Source organism: the organism of the source record quoted next, unplaced genomic scaffold (assembly GCF_019419815.1).
Source record: "Pyrus x bretschneideri cultivar Hongxiangsu unplaced genomic scaffold, Pyrus_bretschneideri_v1 Contig62, whole genome shotgun sequence".
In the NCBI taxonomy this organism is placed as follows: domain Eukaryota; kingdom Viridiplantae; phylum Streptophyta; class Magnoliopsida; order Rosales; family Rosaceae; genus Pyrus; species Pyrus x bretschneideri.
Window position 1 is genome coordinate 91,867 of NW_025999801.1, and position 15,968 is coordinate 107,834.

Consider the following 15,968-nt stretch of genomic DNA (forward strand, 5'->3'; position numbering starts at 1 on the left):
CAAGTCATATCCACAAAGGATATTAATATAAAGAATCGAGTAATCACCATATCACATATATTAAAGTCACTCACCGAGACAAGTCCGCAAAGCTTTACTGAGTCTCTAGTAATACTAATTTTAGTAATTCAAATGGTTCAAGACCTGTTGACCAAAAGTCAACGGTGGGCTCTACTCCCTAGCAATTTAATCCAGAAGATCCGCAAACTACAATCTAGATCCGTAACTTCTTAAGGTCCACATTATGCTCAAAGAAGAACATACTAAAATATCATCGCGATCCGACTGTCGGATCTCCGCCAATTGCTAGAATTAGGTGGCGGTTAACAATTAATTTTACTAACTTTGAAATCTAATTTGGGAGGATCCGTACGTCAGATTCCCGATCCGTCAGTACCAGTTATCCTCAAATATTATGTTCTATAATGCATTAGGGTTTGATGATGATCCAACGGTCGGATTGGCGATTCATATTTTGACCAAGTAAGGTATCGTGATGAAACTAAATCCAAAAAATCAAATTACGTCATACGAATATCTATTATGAAATCAAGTCATCTATTTGAACTTAGATGGACATCGTTGGCCAACTGGCCAGGCCGTCGCCGCACGTGTCGTTGCGGGTGGTGGTCGGCCGCCCCGACTTACGGGAAAAATTCAACTATTTTTAAAAATTGCCAAAATTTATCGAAATGAATATCTTAATGAGTAGAGCAAGTTTTATACCTGTGGACAAGTCCAATTTGGCCGGAAAATACCTCAAATCTGCCTCGATCCGCTGGAAACCCTATAAAAGGGTGCACGTCGATTCGACCTCCAAACGAGTTCTAACGCCTCCACCACTGCTTGAGCTTTGTTCCTGGGGTTGAGGTAAGTCTATTCATGGTGGGGATTGACGGCAATAGTTTTTGAAATCACCGAAAAAAGAGAAAATTCGCCAGAAAACCCTCGGCTCTTTGTGGCTTCAACCTGGAAATATGGGTGATAAAATGTGAAATCTAATAACACCCAGATGTTGGGCTCGTCGAGACCCTTCCATGGACACGAAGATCACCCAAAATGGAAGTCGGATGAGGGGAGATATGACCGGGTCAAAATTGATGGTTTGCGGATCGAAAACGGATTGGGGGTTGGTTGTTTCCCCCTCTCCCTCCTTTCCCTCCTTTTCTCCTATCCCATTGGTACCCTCTCTTTCTCCTTCTCCCTGATTCATCCCCCGTTCCCTCCTTTCTCTCCCTCAATTCCCACCCACCGCACCCCCTCCCCTTTTTTCCCCTTCCACTTCTTCTCTTCTTCGCTGCCATCAGGCAATATTTTTTTCTTTTTTTTTCTTTTTTCCTCCCTCCTAAAATCTGTTTGGTCCCCTTTAACTTAACTAATTTAACCTTTAACCCACATGTGGGAATTAATTAATTCCCACAATCTATAGTTTACAACTTCAAACAATCGTAATGGCTTTCACCACGTTCGTGATCTTGAATTCTATTTACAATATAAATTGTGACCTCGAAAGGTTCACGGATTTTAACTAATTAATTCCCAAACTTCAGACTTCGTAACTAATTTAATATAAAATCTCAATAATACAAATAAGTAGGTGATAACAGTGAAATCCAGGAATGAGATTTCACATCTCGGGCTCGACTTCACTGTAGCATGATATTGTCCGCTTTGGGCCCTATCTCGGGCTCGACTCCGCTGTAGCATGATATTGTCCGCTTTGGGCCCTAACCACGCCCTCACAGTTTTGTTTCTGGGAACTCAAACGAGAACTTTCCAGTGGGTCACCCATCATGGGAGTGCTCTTGCTCGAACTCGCCAAAGCCAGTGAGCTTCCAAAAAGCTTCGTGCTAATAGAGGTAGGCATGTACATATAAGGCATAAAGGATCCACTCCCCTGGACGATGTGGGATCTAACATATATAAATAGGAAAACACGTGTTCAATAGAAATATGATGCATGTCACTTCGTTAACAATAGTGGCAACTAAACAATTAAATAATTTGTTTCAATTAGTTAGTACATTTTATAAATTTCTCAATTAGAACTGTTTCAGTATATTCAATACATTTTTAAACAACTTTCCAGTTTAGTTGCCCAAACTAATTATTCCAGCTTATCTTCAGTATAATACCAACAATTTAACAACCAATGATACTTCGTTTAACATAAACTTCATTTGGAAAAAAAACAAAAAAAAAAAATCTTTTTCTCTGCTGAAAAAACCAACAGATTTAATGATGTAGATCAGTTATACCAACAAATTACCATAGTTTACCCAATGCTATGCAGGTTTGACTTTTGTTTATATTCTTGGATCTGTTGCTTGGTTGTATAATTTGGCTGTGTGTTTTGTTTCAGGACAATTTGTTCTTCGTTTCTTGAGGTTTCTGTGTGTAGATTTGAAACTGTTTAGCTTTCAAGCCGTTTATACTCAAGGTAAATAATTTCGTTTTTTTTTTTTATAACCTTTTTTGTAAGAATTTTTTATTTAATTTTGTGAGAGTTGTGTTTTCTATAGCATGAAAATTGAATCTTTGTGATCTTATATCCTTAGTTATGTTGCTTGGTTATATGATTTGGCTGTGTGCATTGTTTCAGGACAATTTGTTCTTCGTTTTTTGGGGCATCTGTGCGTAACTTTGAAGCCCTTTGTAGTCAACATAAATAATTTTATTTTTCTTTGTTTTTAGTCTTCTTTGTAAGAATTTCTTAGTTAATATTCTGATAATTATGTTTACTATAGTATGACAATTGAATCTTTGTGATCTTCTAAGTGATGTAACGTCATTGCAACATGTATGACTGCCATTATCGAACATGAAAAGCTTTTTGATTTCTGTACTCCGTCCTTTCATACGATCTGACTCAAAAATTGTTTCATTACGGTTTCTAACATAATTTTTGCGATGTTTATGAAAAAACAATGTCACTTCTGGTATTCTGTTGGAGCAGTTATGTTTTTATTTAATAAATGTGTGTGTGTATATATATATATATATATTATGATTTGTTAGAAACATTATATATATATATATATATATATAACTGTCATTAGGAGTAATTTTTATTCGTGAATATATTGAAGACGTTGTCAATTAGGTGTACTTTCCTTTCTTAATTATATAGGAGACGTGAGGAAGTTTATTACCTCAACAAATTTGAAATGCCTTCTCTGAATAGAGAAGAAGATCGCGTCCACCTCCATATATAATCTATCCTTTTTGATTTTTTCGTTTTGGTTTATTCCGGGTTTCTAGTCCCTAAATTATAATCCTTCAACGTCTATTTCTTTACTTTGTATATAAATACAAATCCTGAGTATTGAAAATTATATATAGAGAATACTATAAGCTGATATATAATTTTTTGAAATTAAGTTTTGAGAGCAACATATTGAAAGGGTGCAAGTTTGAAGGTTCTTCCATTGTGCAAAGAAGAAGATAAGGTTCTTGACTGTTTTATCATGGGGACGACGTGGTGTTTGTAAACTGCTTGCACACTTTGGGCAGAGCCGCGAAACGTCTTAAAGAGAGCGACTTAGTCTGCGACTCATCCCAAGAATCATTCACCACTCAAGACTTCTACATTTTTCGGGTATTTTTGTTCTTTCTATTTCAGTTTTCAACAATTTTAAGACGAAATCAATCTGCCATGCATTATAAGGAAAATTTTGCTTCTCAGGAAAATCTTATTGAAGAATTGATTGCAATGATATCAGAAATCAACCTAGTTGATGGATCCGAAGGGTGGTGGGTGGACACTGGCGCTTCTCGCCATGCTTGCTATGATCGTTCCCTTTTTAAGACCTATTCTGTGGCTGAGGGAAGGAAGGCGTTGTTGGGTGATTCCCACTCAACTGATGTTGCTGGTACTGGAGAGGTGGAGTTAAGGTTCACCTCTGGAAAAACCATGATACTGAAAGATGTGATGCACGCTCCAGCGATAAGGAAGAATTTGGTCTCGGGCTTTCTTCTCAACAAGGTTGGATTCACTCAAACCATTGGAGCAGATATGTATACTCTTACTAAAAATGGGGTTTTTGTGGGAAAGGGATATGCTACTGATGGAATGTTTAAATTGAATGTTGATGCTATTAAAATGTCACAATTGAGTCACTTGATGCTGATTTTTAGGAGAATAAATTTCCTTTTGATCTTCGAAATAGTGGGGGTTCTAATTCTTCTAAAATTTATGAACCTACTGTTAGATACCCCTCTATGGGAGAAGAAGCAGGATGGTTGAGAAACCTACTGTCAGATACCTCTTTATGGGAGAAATCGATTCCAACAGTTTTGATCCATTGTGATAGCATAACGGCAATAGCTAAAGTGCAAAACCGTTATTATAACGGGAAAATGTGACAAATACGTCGTAAGCATAGCACTGTAAGAGATTATCTCTCTAATGGAGCTATAAGAGTGGATCATATACGATCTGAGGAAAACTTGGCTGATCCTTTGACAAAAGGACTAGCATGAGAAAAGGTTTGGAAAACCTCGAAAGGGATGGGACTAAAGCCCGTAGAAAATTGAGTCATTTGTGATAGCAACGCAACCTATAGACTGGAGATCCCAAGAAATAGGTTCAAAGGGTAATAACAAGTCACAAGTGATATGAGTGAAGTCTTGCTAATTTTAATTTGGAATATTATTCCATGTCCATCCCTAAGAAGCATGACATCTTGAAGCGTTTTTAGGTTGAGATATTTTTTTTTTCTCTTAGTAAGGTCTATACTCTATGTTGAGTGGGATATCTAGCTACAGGAATATCCTTGATAGTCTTACCTATGTGAATGTGGAAGTGAGGCCGCTTCCTATGAAATCTTGGGCAAGTTTGTAGAGCGTTCACTATACTGGGATATAAGCACAAGGCCATAATGTGCTGGCTTTTTAAACTTCACCTTAATAAAGTTATGTGTGTGGTGTTGTTGTTAGAGATAGAGTTCAAAACTATAAGTTACTCTTGTATAATCTGGATCACTAACACTATGCACATGTTCAAGTTGAGAAACACCTTTACTTATGCATAACTTTATGATATGTTGCTTGATATACAATTTTTAAACAAAAACAAGTGGGGGATTGTTGTAGCAGTTATGTTTTTATTTAATATATGTATGTGTGTGTGTATATATATATATATAATGATTTGTTAGAAACATTAAATATATGTATATATAACTGTCTTTAGGAGTAATTTTTATTCGTAAATATATTGAAGACGTTGTCAATTAGGAGTAATTTCCATTCTTAATTATATAGGAGACGTGAGGAAGTTTATTACTTCAACAAATTTGAAATGCCTACTCTGAATAGAGAAGAAGATCGCGTCCACCTCCATATATAATCTATCCGTTTTGATTTTTTCGTTTTGGTTTATTCCGGATTTCTAGTCCCTAATTTATAATCCTTCAACGTCTATTTCTTTACTTTGTATATAAATACAAGTCCTGAGTATTGAAAATTACATATAGAGAATGCTATAAGCTGATATATAATTTTTTGAAATTAAGTTTTGAGAAGGGTGCAAGTTTGAAGGTTCTTCCATTGTGCAAGGAAGAAGATAAGGTTCTTGGCTGTTTTATTATGGGGATGACGTGGTATTTGTGAACTGTTTGCACACTTTGGGCAGAGCTGCGAAACGTCTTAAAGAGAGCGACTTAGTCTGCGACTCATCTCAAGAATCATTCACCACTCAAAGCTTCTACATTTTTCGAGTAATTTCGTTCATTTCTATTTCAGTTTACAACATATTCCAACTGTCCAGCTTAAACAAATTACAAGATATGTACAGTTTTAAACCCACAGCATCGCGCAGATATTCCTAGTATATACTAAAACGACGGTTTTGGCCCTGCTGTCCAGTAAAAAACTCTCGACTTCTTCAGAAACCACGAGAAACTTAAAACTGAGAAAGCTTCGCGATCTCCCTTCCATCTCTGTTACGCGATCTCCGCTACGCGATCTCTGCTTCCCCCGTGATTTTCTTCCTTCCTGAGCGACATCTAATGGAATTGAAAACCTTCTGGAGCTCTCTTTCCCGTGATTATTTTCCGACGGTAATCTGGCAACAGCGGCCATCGAGGTTGGTCTGAAACTATTCCTCATCACCACAGGTAGTTTCTACACCTATTAACTTTAGAAAAACTTTCATGATTTTGTGGAATCCAATTTAACGATTAGAAAAATTTTCATTAATTTTCTGGGTTCGTGAGTTGGAGGGGGATTAGAATTATTTTTCATTATTTTTCTGGGTTTGTGGTTTTTTTCCAAAACGTTTTTCCTTTCTACTAATCCAAGTTCCTTCACATCAATCTCTCTGTTTTGTTCTTGATCTTCCGCGAGTAGAATACCTCTCCTTGCTCTCAAGCGCGCGGGCAGTCGCTCTAAGGCAGCGAATGACGTCATTTTCCTATTCGACTCGGAGGAGGTTGGCTGCTCTTCTTGGCTGAGCTTCATGGCTGGCCGAATTCCCCTATTCCCTTCCTCTTATACTTTTTTGTATTCGTTCACCAAAACAATAGGAAAACGTCTCCGTCTGTTTGATTGACGTGTAAGAATTACATAAGAATTAAGCTAACAATATCACCAACGCAGTGTTAGGATTACCAACATGAAAAAAACAGATCTGTAACAACCAAATCATAGCATCACATTAGTCGCAAGGATGACTTACCTGATGGAGTCGCCATTGAATGAATAACAGAAGTAGTGTTCTACTTCCAATACCTCTTTATAAATTCTACTAGCGAAATAGGTTTGTAGTTTTGTGAGATTTCAACGGTATGGAAGCAGGGACTGCTTCTTGGTTATATAGCTAGGGGTTTCAACCAATTCCACCCTATTAACGGAAAGGATATCCACCCTAATCTTTTTTAATCAATTAGAGTCCCATCATGACTCTTATACCTTGTATTCTCTTAATAAAAGGCCCATAAATTGATTGCAAGTAATTAGGACTCCAATATGTTTATTCCTTTAAGGCTCCAAGAATCATAAAAGATTTCATTAACTTGATTACCAAGTCAACTACTCTCTCAAAGATTATCGGCATAATTCATTGTCATTCACAAATGGTTTTACATTCTTCCACTTGGATGTCAATGAGAACCCCTTAACGAGATAAATATATATGGTGATCACTTGAGTCCACTAAAGTATGCAATCATACGTTTCAAGTAACTTTGAGACTAAATGCAGAACCAAGGAAAACAAGGCACACATTGGAAAGTTCCTTGCACTCCATGATTACATGCACACTTAACTCAAAGCACTATGTTACTAACAAAGTCATGATATCAAGAGCTAGTTCACTGTTGGGAGGCTTGTGATTGACATGACTTTTTCCAATGGGAAGAAAGAGGCTGCTGGATCTGAGCCTACGAAGCATGTTGTTCTGAGGGTTGCTAGAACAATTACTAACAAGATTGCACAACAGAGGAGTTTTACCGTGCCCTATGTGCCTAGGTTTGTTCCAGACAGCCTTCCTTGCCCAAGTCTGATCTGATTCCAGAGGTGTGTGCAGCAGAGAAGAGCGAGGATGGTGATTCCACTGCCAAGGCGGTGCCAAGACGGGTCTTTCATGCTGAGAATGAAGCGTATGCCGGGATAAGCAGCCGTGATCAGCCTGCCAAACCAGCCTTAGGGGAGTTTTCGAGATCCATGCGCTGTTCAAGCCTAATTTGCTTGAGGACACGAACGCATGTGCCAAGTTTATTGATGGCGTGAGCAAGGTTGTCAACTCCAGTTTCTTCGCGAGGTATAAGGCTCAGTCGCAAAGGGGTTCCCTGCTTGTTTTTTGAAGGGATTTGATATCTCTGCCCCCACTGCTTAGCAGTTTGAGACCGCTCACCAAGAGATAGTGACTTGAAAGCTCAGTTTGACGTGATCCAGTGAAGATATAACATTGCAGAGAAGGAGATTGAAGTCTAAGTGTTGCTGGTGCAGGACCTTGAGCATACCATTTCAGAATTTCAGACTGCCCGTGATGCCAAGGATGTAGAGCTGCTCATCATGCATAATAACGTTGTTCGACTCAAGAAAGCTAAGTGTAGACTTGAGCCTAATGAAGTAGAGTTGCACGGAGCGTTGTCTGCCAACAAGAACCTAAGGAACTAGATAAGTTGCAAAATGCTCGTACTAACATGATTGAGGAAAATAAGCAGCTGATGAGCGATTTGTCCAATCTTGAGGTTGTCCTTGGCCAAGGTCAAGCTGACTTCTACAAGCTTGGTTATATAGATCATTTCCTTGGCATGTTATCTGACTATGCCTTTTCTGATTAGGACCTCAAGCTTTTTGCTATTTCTTCTGAGGATTTCCTTAAGTTTTCATTCGAGAGCGCTGTTTGTGGAGTAATTAAAGATCAGGCTGCCCAGGGCTGTGCGGTCGAACGTGGTGCCGCCCAGGTAGTGGCGGCCGATGACCGTGCTGCCTAGGATAAGGCAACTGTTGATAAAGCGTAGGAAGTTGATGCTGCTGGGAACGATGTGGCTGCTGAAGATGTCCAAGCTGCTATGAAGTAGTTTTTTTTTTTTTTTATAGACTTTAGGATTTACTTTCTTTTCCTCTCCTGCTTTGCTTTTTCCTTTGCTTAAACTCCATTAGCCTTCGTGCCAGTTTACTAATTTGCTAAAAATTAATAAACTATTTTTCTTCGCTTTACTTTATCCTTGTTTTTTTGCCTTGCTTCAAGCTATTGCTGTATAATGAACAATCGAGCAAGTTGCTTTGAACAAAACAGTCAAGCTCATCTTTATTCCTTTAGGTGCCAACTTCGGGTTGTCAGGTGTGAATCTTCGCTTACTTGAGGCATCTTTCGAAACTTCTAACCTGTTAAATCGAATGACCTCTGTAGTTGCATGTTTTGTATTGGTGGTCCACTAGATCTTTAATCACAAGGTTGTTAGCAAATTGCACTGCTTTTTAATAAGCAGACGGGCTTGCATGACCAATGTGACTGCCGATCTAGGCTTAGGACTTCTACAAAACTGTTAACCAGAGAGTCAGCAGATTGGCACCTTACTCATAGAAGTATGAGAGCCTACATGACTGATTGGTTGTTAACTTTGATCTTTTAGGGCGTTGAACTACTGAGCTTTATCTTGCGTTATTGCCCCCAGACCATAGGCTACTTAGCTGGTCGTCTTTACTCCAATCCTTTGAGCTGCGTGGTTTACATCACAACATACTAAAGATTGCTGAGACACGAAATTCGCTGACCTTTTGCATCAAAAGTATGTGGTTCTATGAAATTTCATGGGCAATGATTCGAAAGAGCTCTTTGCACTTTATGTAACCAATTTCGTAGGCTACGTAGCAAGTAGCACAACACTTTAAGAATCAATGTAAACCTAAGAGGTTGTTCTATGCTAGGCAGTGCATGTTCACGTTAACCTGTTAACCTTTCACAAGATTATGCGGTTCTATAAGTTTATGCTGCTAACTGCTCGAAGGGTGTACCATAGGCAGTCTTCCAGAAAACTGTAGACTGCTCGTTGAGTTGGCAACGACTTTAAGTTCCCAGGTACATCCAGAAACTGTAGGCTGCTTGTTAACTAAGCAGCAGCTTTAGGTTCCCAGGGATCTTCTAGAATCCGTAGGTTGCTTGTTGAATTGGCAATAGTTTTAGGCTTCGAGGTACTTCTAGAAACCGTATGTGCAAAGATCGCTTGTTGGTCACATACAAGACGCTCAGCTCCTTACGCTAACTGGTCATGTTAAGGATGCTCAACCATGTACACCCTATTCGTGTAGCCGGAGCTAGAATTTTGTATCCTCACAGAGATTGCCTATATATTGCACCAGGGATGCTCAACTGCAAATGCTAGCTGGTTACATAGTAGATGCTAAAAAAGGATGCTCCTCTAACGGGTGGAGGGAATACTATTTTGTAACACGAAGATCGCTAGTTGGTCACATACAGAATGTTCAGGCAGGGTTGCCAGCAGCTGGTCACACCAAGGATGCTTAATTATGGTCCATCTTCATGGGAGACATCCAAAGAGCTGTGCAACATGCCTCCTTTATCTTTAAGGCCCAAGTCCCCACGAATCAAGCTAAAGGCCTAAAATCCTTCACTCTAGCTAAGCCTTGAAAAAGACCATTGTAGCTGCTTCTAAAGATGTTGGTGCAAGCCATCGTGCTCTGGTTACACCAGGGCAGCCTGACCCATCCACGTCTGGATATTCGGAGTGCGTAGTATACCCTCTCCTAAGAGGAGAGCAAGGTTGGTCCCCGATGAAGGTGCAATTCCTGCGATAAGTCCCTGATTGGGCGCGTTCTTCAATGAGAACAGGAGTAAACAGTTGTTATAGGTATGCAGTTAAGCCAAATAATGAAAGAAATCTTCATTGAAAAAAGAAAAGAAGGATATCGAACTTAGCTAGAAGGTAGAAACTGTGTAACAATTAGATAGTCATCCGCTTGCGAGGTAGTGCTCGTCGAGCTTGTTGAGTCATCGAGATTTATTTCGTCTGAGCAATGCTTGGGGAGAAGTGGAAGGTCATGCGTAGTACTTCTGCAGGTTGTAGGCATTCCACTGCTTGTCGATCTTTTTGTCGTTCATGGTGGTGAGGGTATAATTACCATTGCCGCTTGCTCTGCTGACCTTGTACAGACCTTCCCAGATTAGATTCATCTTTTTAGAGCCTTCTCTTCACGCAGTGATGAATGTTTTTCTTAAGACTAGATCTTCAAGATGAAATTATTGGATCTTTGCCCTTTTGTTGTAGCTGAAGAGAAGCTGCTGTTGATAGGCTACAATGCGGGTGATGACCCTCCTCTGTCAGATCTAGATTTGTGGCCATCTCTTTTCTGTTATGCTCCAAAGTTGGCAGTATGGTACTGATGCTCGACACGATGACATTAGGAAAGATGATTGCTTTTAAACCAAATGCCAAAGAGAAAGGAGTTTCACCGGTTGGTGGTTGCTCGTTGTTTAGTTGTGCGATACTCCCATAAGACATCGAGAAGTTCGTCTGGCCACTTCCTTTGCTTGTCTGTGAGGGATTTCTTGAGGTAATCCAGGATTGTCTTGTTGGATTCCTTCGTCTGCCTGTTGCCTTGGGGATATAAAGGCGTAGACATATGCTGCTTGATGTCGTATTTCTGGAAGAACCTCGCCAAGTCTTTGGTTACTGTAGAAGCCTAGAAGGAAATCGAGCACTGGACTTACCAAATTCTAACTCATTTCTACACACCAAGAGCTTGATTTTGGTTCTTATTTATACTATTTAAGCTCTAAGCCGTGACAATAATTAGAGCACTACCATTTGTTGTGAGCTTCAACTAGTTAGCATTTTGTATGTTTAACTTCTAATTAGAATATATATTTCATATAGACTTATCTTGCCATAAAGCATGTCATCTCCACCCAAGTTTTTCTCTTCGCGTTGAGTTTGGGATACGAAAACTTGCCAAACAAAGTGGATTGATTAGTAACCGAAGCTAATTATTCGACTAAATATTATTTAAAATTTTAATTAAAAGAAACAATATGAATTTTTTTTGTTTGATTTGAAAACTATAAAATAAGAGAATTAAAATGTTAGTTATTAAAAGTAAAAAGATCGATAAATATTAGTAGATATTGAATTCATACAAAAGTATATAAGCATTATTGCATTCTACCACAACAATAAATCACATAAAACAAAAAGTATTACTCTGAGGATGGAAGAAACTTCAAGGAAAACGGGTAATCACAATATTGGGTGGGGTGTAGAGGTGACGCCGAAGGAATTGGCGGGCTGTTGGAAGGAAATGGGGTTGGGGACGCAAGAGATTGCGTGGAAGGTAGAGGCGGGCGTGAGGGTGACGTGAGGGCAAGGGACGTGGCAGACCGTGTGGGCTGCTGTGGTTGATCCACCAGGCTGGCAGGATAGCCTTTTTGACCAAATTATAAAGCGCATAGACTTTTTTACCAAGATAGCCAACAAATATGCAACATATTTCACGGGAATCAAATTTGTGAGCGGGATGGACACTCATCTTCTTTGTCATTCATTTTTGGCGTTGAAAAATATAATAAATGGTAGCAATGTTCTTTTAATTTTAATTAAATTGAAATAATAATTTTTTAACTAAATATTCTCATTAGTTCATCAATTCATTAAAATATGTAGTTATGATCATTTTCGTCAACTCTCTCAAAATTTTGTCAAAATGAGTTATGTTGGAATGATCATTGTCACAGTTGGGTTAAAGATAGGGACCATTCACCATTGTTCCAATTGGGTTAAAGTTGAGGGATAATTTCTCTAGTTGGATCAAAGTTGAGGGATCATTAATACAATTTTTCTTATTTGGCCCTTGATTTAACCTCACGTGCATGACATGTGGCTCATTTTAACGGAAGTTCTAATGGAGTTGACCAAAATGACTATAGCTGCACGTTATGCTGAGTTGAGGGGCCAATGATAATGAATTTTTAAGTGAGAGATCATTGCTCCAATTGGATTAAAGTTAAGAGACCAGTGCTACAATTTACTCCGAAAAATAAAAGCCTCCTACTTTAGTTGCTTTGGAGAATCCTTTCAACCATCCAAAACATGGATCTATGGAGCCAAGAAGCAAGAGTTTATCCATATTAATGGATAAAAGAAGCTATGAGCAAAAGGAATGAGAACCTCACTTTAGGTGATTATCCTTGAGGATCTAGAAAAGTATAAAGTCAACTCTTTTTGTTTTGAATTTGAGTTGAGTATTTGACTAACAATTACTAGGCTCTAAATTTCATGAGTTAAGTTTTATTTTTGAGTGTATATAAGCATGCTAGAGCCTTTAATTGTTAATTACATGTATGAGTGTTGCTCTAATGAACTTAGCTTATCAATTTTTTCCTTCAAGACCAACTTCTATGGCACACGTAGTTTCTCGTGCCAATCATACAAACATTATGTAAAAAGAATTTACATATTGCGTTGCATGATTGACAATTAACGACACACAATCTTATAACCGTGTCAATGTGTTGACTCTAAAAATTACAAAACCTACGTGGCGCGCAGGCCGAGTAACAAATAAGCTAACTATGTCCTTCGGTTGAATGCGGGGCGTGCCAACTCGTCGGCCGAGCTCGGCCGAGGGGTAAGATTTGATGATGTCTCGTTGAGCGCGCTGTTGACTTCTGTATCTTGCGATTGCGACCGAGGAAGGAACGCTCTCGGTCTCTGGGTTCTATAGCCTGAAGACAAGGCTGCTAATTCTACGGAGTTCACAAATCGTCGGAGCCTGATTCGGTCACTGTGATTATATTCGTAAGAGTATAAGCACGCCGAATCGAGACCAAACTATACGGGCACAGGTACTCGAATGTGATATATGTCTTGATGGTAAACGTAGTTCGGCCGTTGGAATGCCGAACCCTGAAACTTACTTACGAGTATCCAATCATAAAATCACTCGGCGTCTAATGCGCCAAGCAATGCAATTCGTAACACCCAACTATGCCGAAAAGGCTAGTAAGATGACCTCTACCAACAAGGGTTCGAAAACCCTTCTCGGCCGAGACTTAGATAGATAATCGGTCGACCTCGACGCAGTGCTGTTTATCTAAACTGAAGGTGCTCCTCGGTCGGCTGATTCTGCGGCAGCAGTGTTGTTTATCCAAACTGAAGGTGTTCGCCGGGTGCTTCCACAGTGCTGTTTATCCAAACTGAAGGTGTGTCGGTAGGAAAAGAAAAGGAAAAAAATCTCAAGGTGTTTGAGACGTTTTGCGCAGGGCAATTGTATGCTGATTTTGAAGGGGCCTTTTCTGTTGCATGATTTCTTGTATTTATAGTACCCCATTCCTTGAAACCAATTCTGATTTGGATTGGGAGACCTTGTCCCATTTTGACTCTAACTCGAACAAACCTACTCCCACTGGGGTTCTGAATTTTCCTTCTTTTCGAGACTCCATTCCTTGCCGGTCGAGACTCCTGGTCGCACCAGGACTTCCTCGACCTTTTCTATTCATCTGGACTACTTAGGATAGGATTTGGCCGACCCTGCCAGCTGGCCCGGGTTTCATTATTCGGCCCATAGTATTTGTCATCACCTTGGGCCGAGCACATCTTGCTGCTCGGCCTAACCATAGTATTTTGGGCCCAAACACAATGTTATGAAAGTTTTTATGCAAAGTCACTTGATATGCCGCAACAATTAGTAAACAATATTAGAAAGACCTAGAAGAGCCCACAATTAATTCCAATTCATTAAGTAGCTCATGTGCAAGCAAAGTATGGGCTTCCATGGGCAGGAGCTGGAATTTACCCATATTTGGTAGTTATGTAGCATTATACGAGGAGCCTGCTCAGCATTCAATATGTTCACCCGCATGATGTTGAGTGTAATCCTTCTTAAGGTTCAACAATATTGTTTCTATTAACAAATATAAATAAAAAATAAGCAAAATACTAGAGAGATTACATGTTTATATTACATTGTTGTACCATATTGTGATATGGATGTGTACATACCGCGTCTTGTAATGAGTTTATCTCATTAAATGTTAGATTGTTGGTTATATCTATTACTTGTCACATTATATGGTACATCAATGTGGTATAAATATGCGGTATCTCCAACATTACTCTACTAAAGAGTAATATTGCACTTACCATATTTGTACCATCAGTTTATAAAAGTAAGGCTCATCAACACATATATGTTTCATCTCTGTTAAAAAAGTGATACAATTATGGTATGAAAAATATGATAAGATTAGCATTTACAAAAAATAAAATCTTAAAAAGTTAAATGAAATGAACAAAACACATGAAATTTGAAAGTTACTGAACAAAATCAATCGCATTCAAATCAGTCCTAAAAGAAACGAATTGTACTGGAGTATACAGAAACCACCACAGAAAAGGATTAGCAGTTCAATGCCACGAAAAACAGGGGGAGATCTTAATCAACACAGATGAGACGTACAATTCATCTGTAAAGTACAATCATTTATCAGAAACCCCAAAGACAGGAAATATACATCTAAACTTGCTAAATCCTTTAGTTATTGGATTCATCTAAACTTGCACTACTAGAATTTATGGCTTGCCCTGTCAAGTGTTGCTCGACAGAGAAGATTTCGTCGGTTTCACCTTTTTTAACCGACAGAATACAAGTTTAGTAGGGCAAAATTAGTCAACAAACTGGGTTGACTGAATAGATTTACAGGACGGCTAGAGTTTGTAGGTTAATACATCAGTCGTCGGGCAAACATTTGGAGCAAAGATGGAAGTGTTTTAACTGACGAATAAGCTAGTCATAGTGTAGATCTTCTTTCCCAATGGACGGTTCACCAGACAGTTCTTTGGATAACAATTCATCCTTAAGGGGAACAGCTTGCCTCTCAGATGAATGATTAGAGGCATTTGTGAGATCATAATTTTCTAGCGAAGGAATAAGGCTAATTTGAATACAGTAAAGCCCTCACCGATTCTCTCTTTGTAACCATCCACCAAATGCCCTGATAGGATTTTTAGAACCTACACAAACAGGATTAAAATCACACAAAATACTTGCAAGAGTATAAGGATGTTGTAGTATAGATGCTCATACAAGGTCGTTCTACACATGAACTATTTTAATAATTTATGTATAAACAATTCATATTTAATTACTTAAAATTAAAAATTGAGAAAGGAGATTTTGAATTTGGGTAATATTAAAAACGAATTTTAATTAAAAATTATAGTAAATTCCCCAAAACTAATGCGATAAAAGAAAAGAGTTGTAAATACCAATTTATAAAAGCACTAAGGTTCCACAATCATCTAACAATTCTATGTATTTTTACCAATTACTTATGATCTACACGTGCCACTTTGAAAGTTAGGTTTTCCTAATATATACAAGCATTTGCCTACACACTTTGTGTGTATGAACACATTTTTTTAGAAAATGAGAAGGAGAGAGGGAGAGAGAGAACGTGGGGGGAGGGAGTGGGAGGTTTTTTATTTTTTTATTTTTTAAATTTA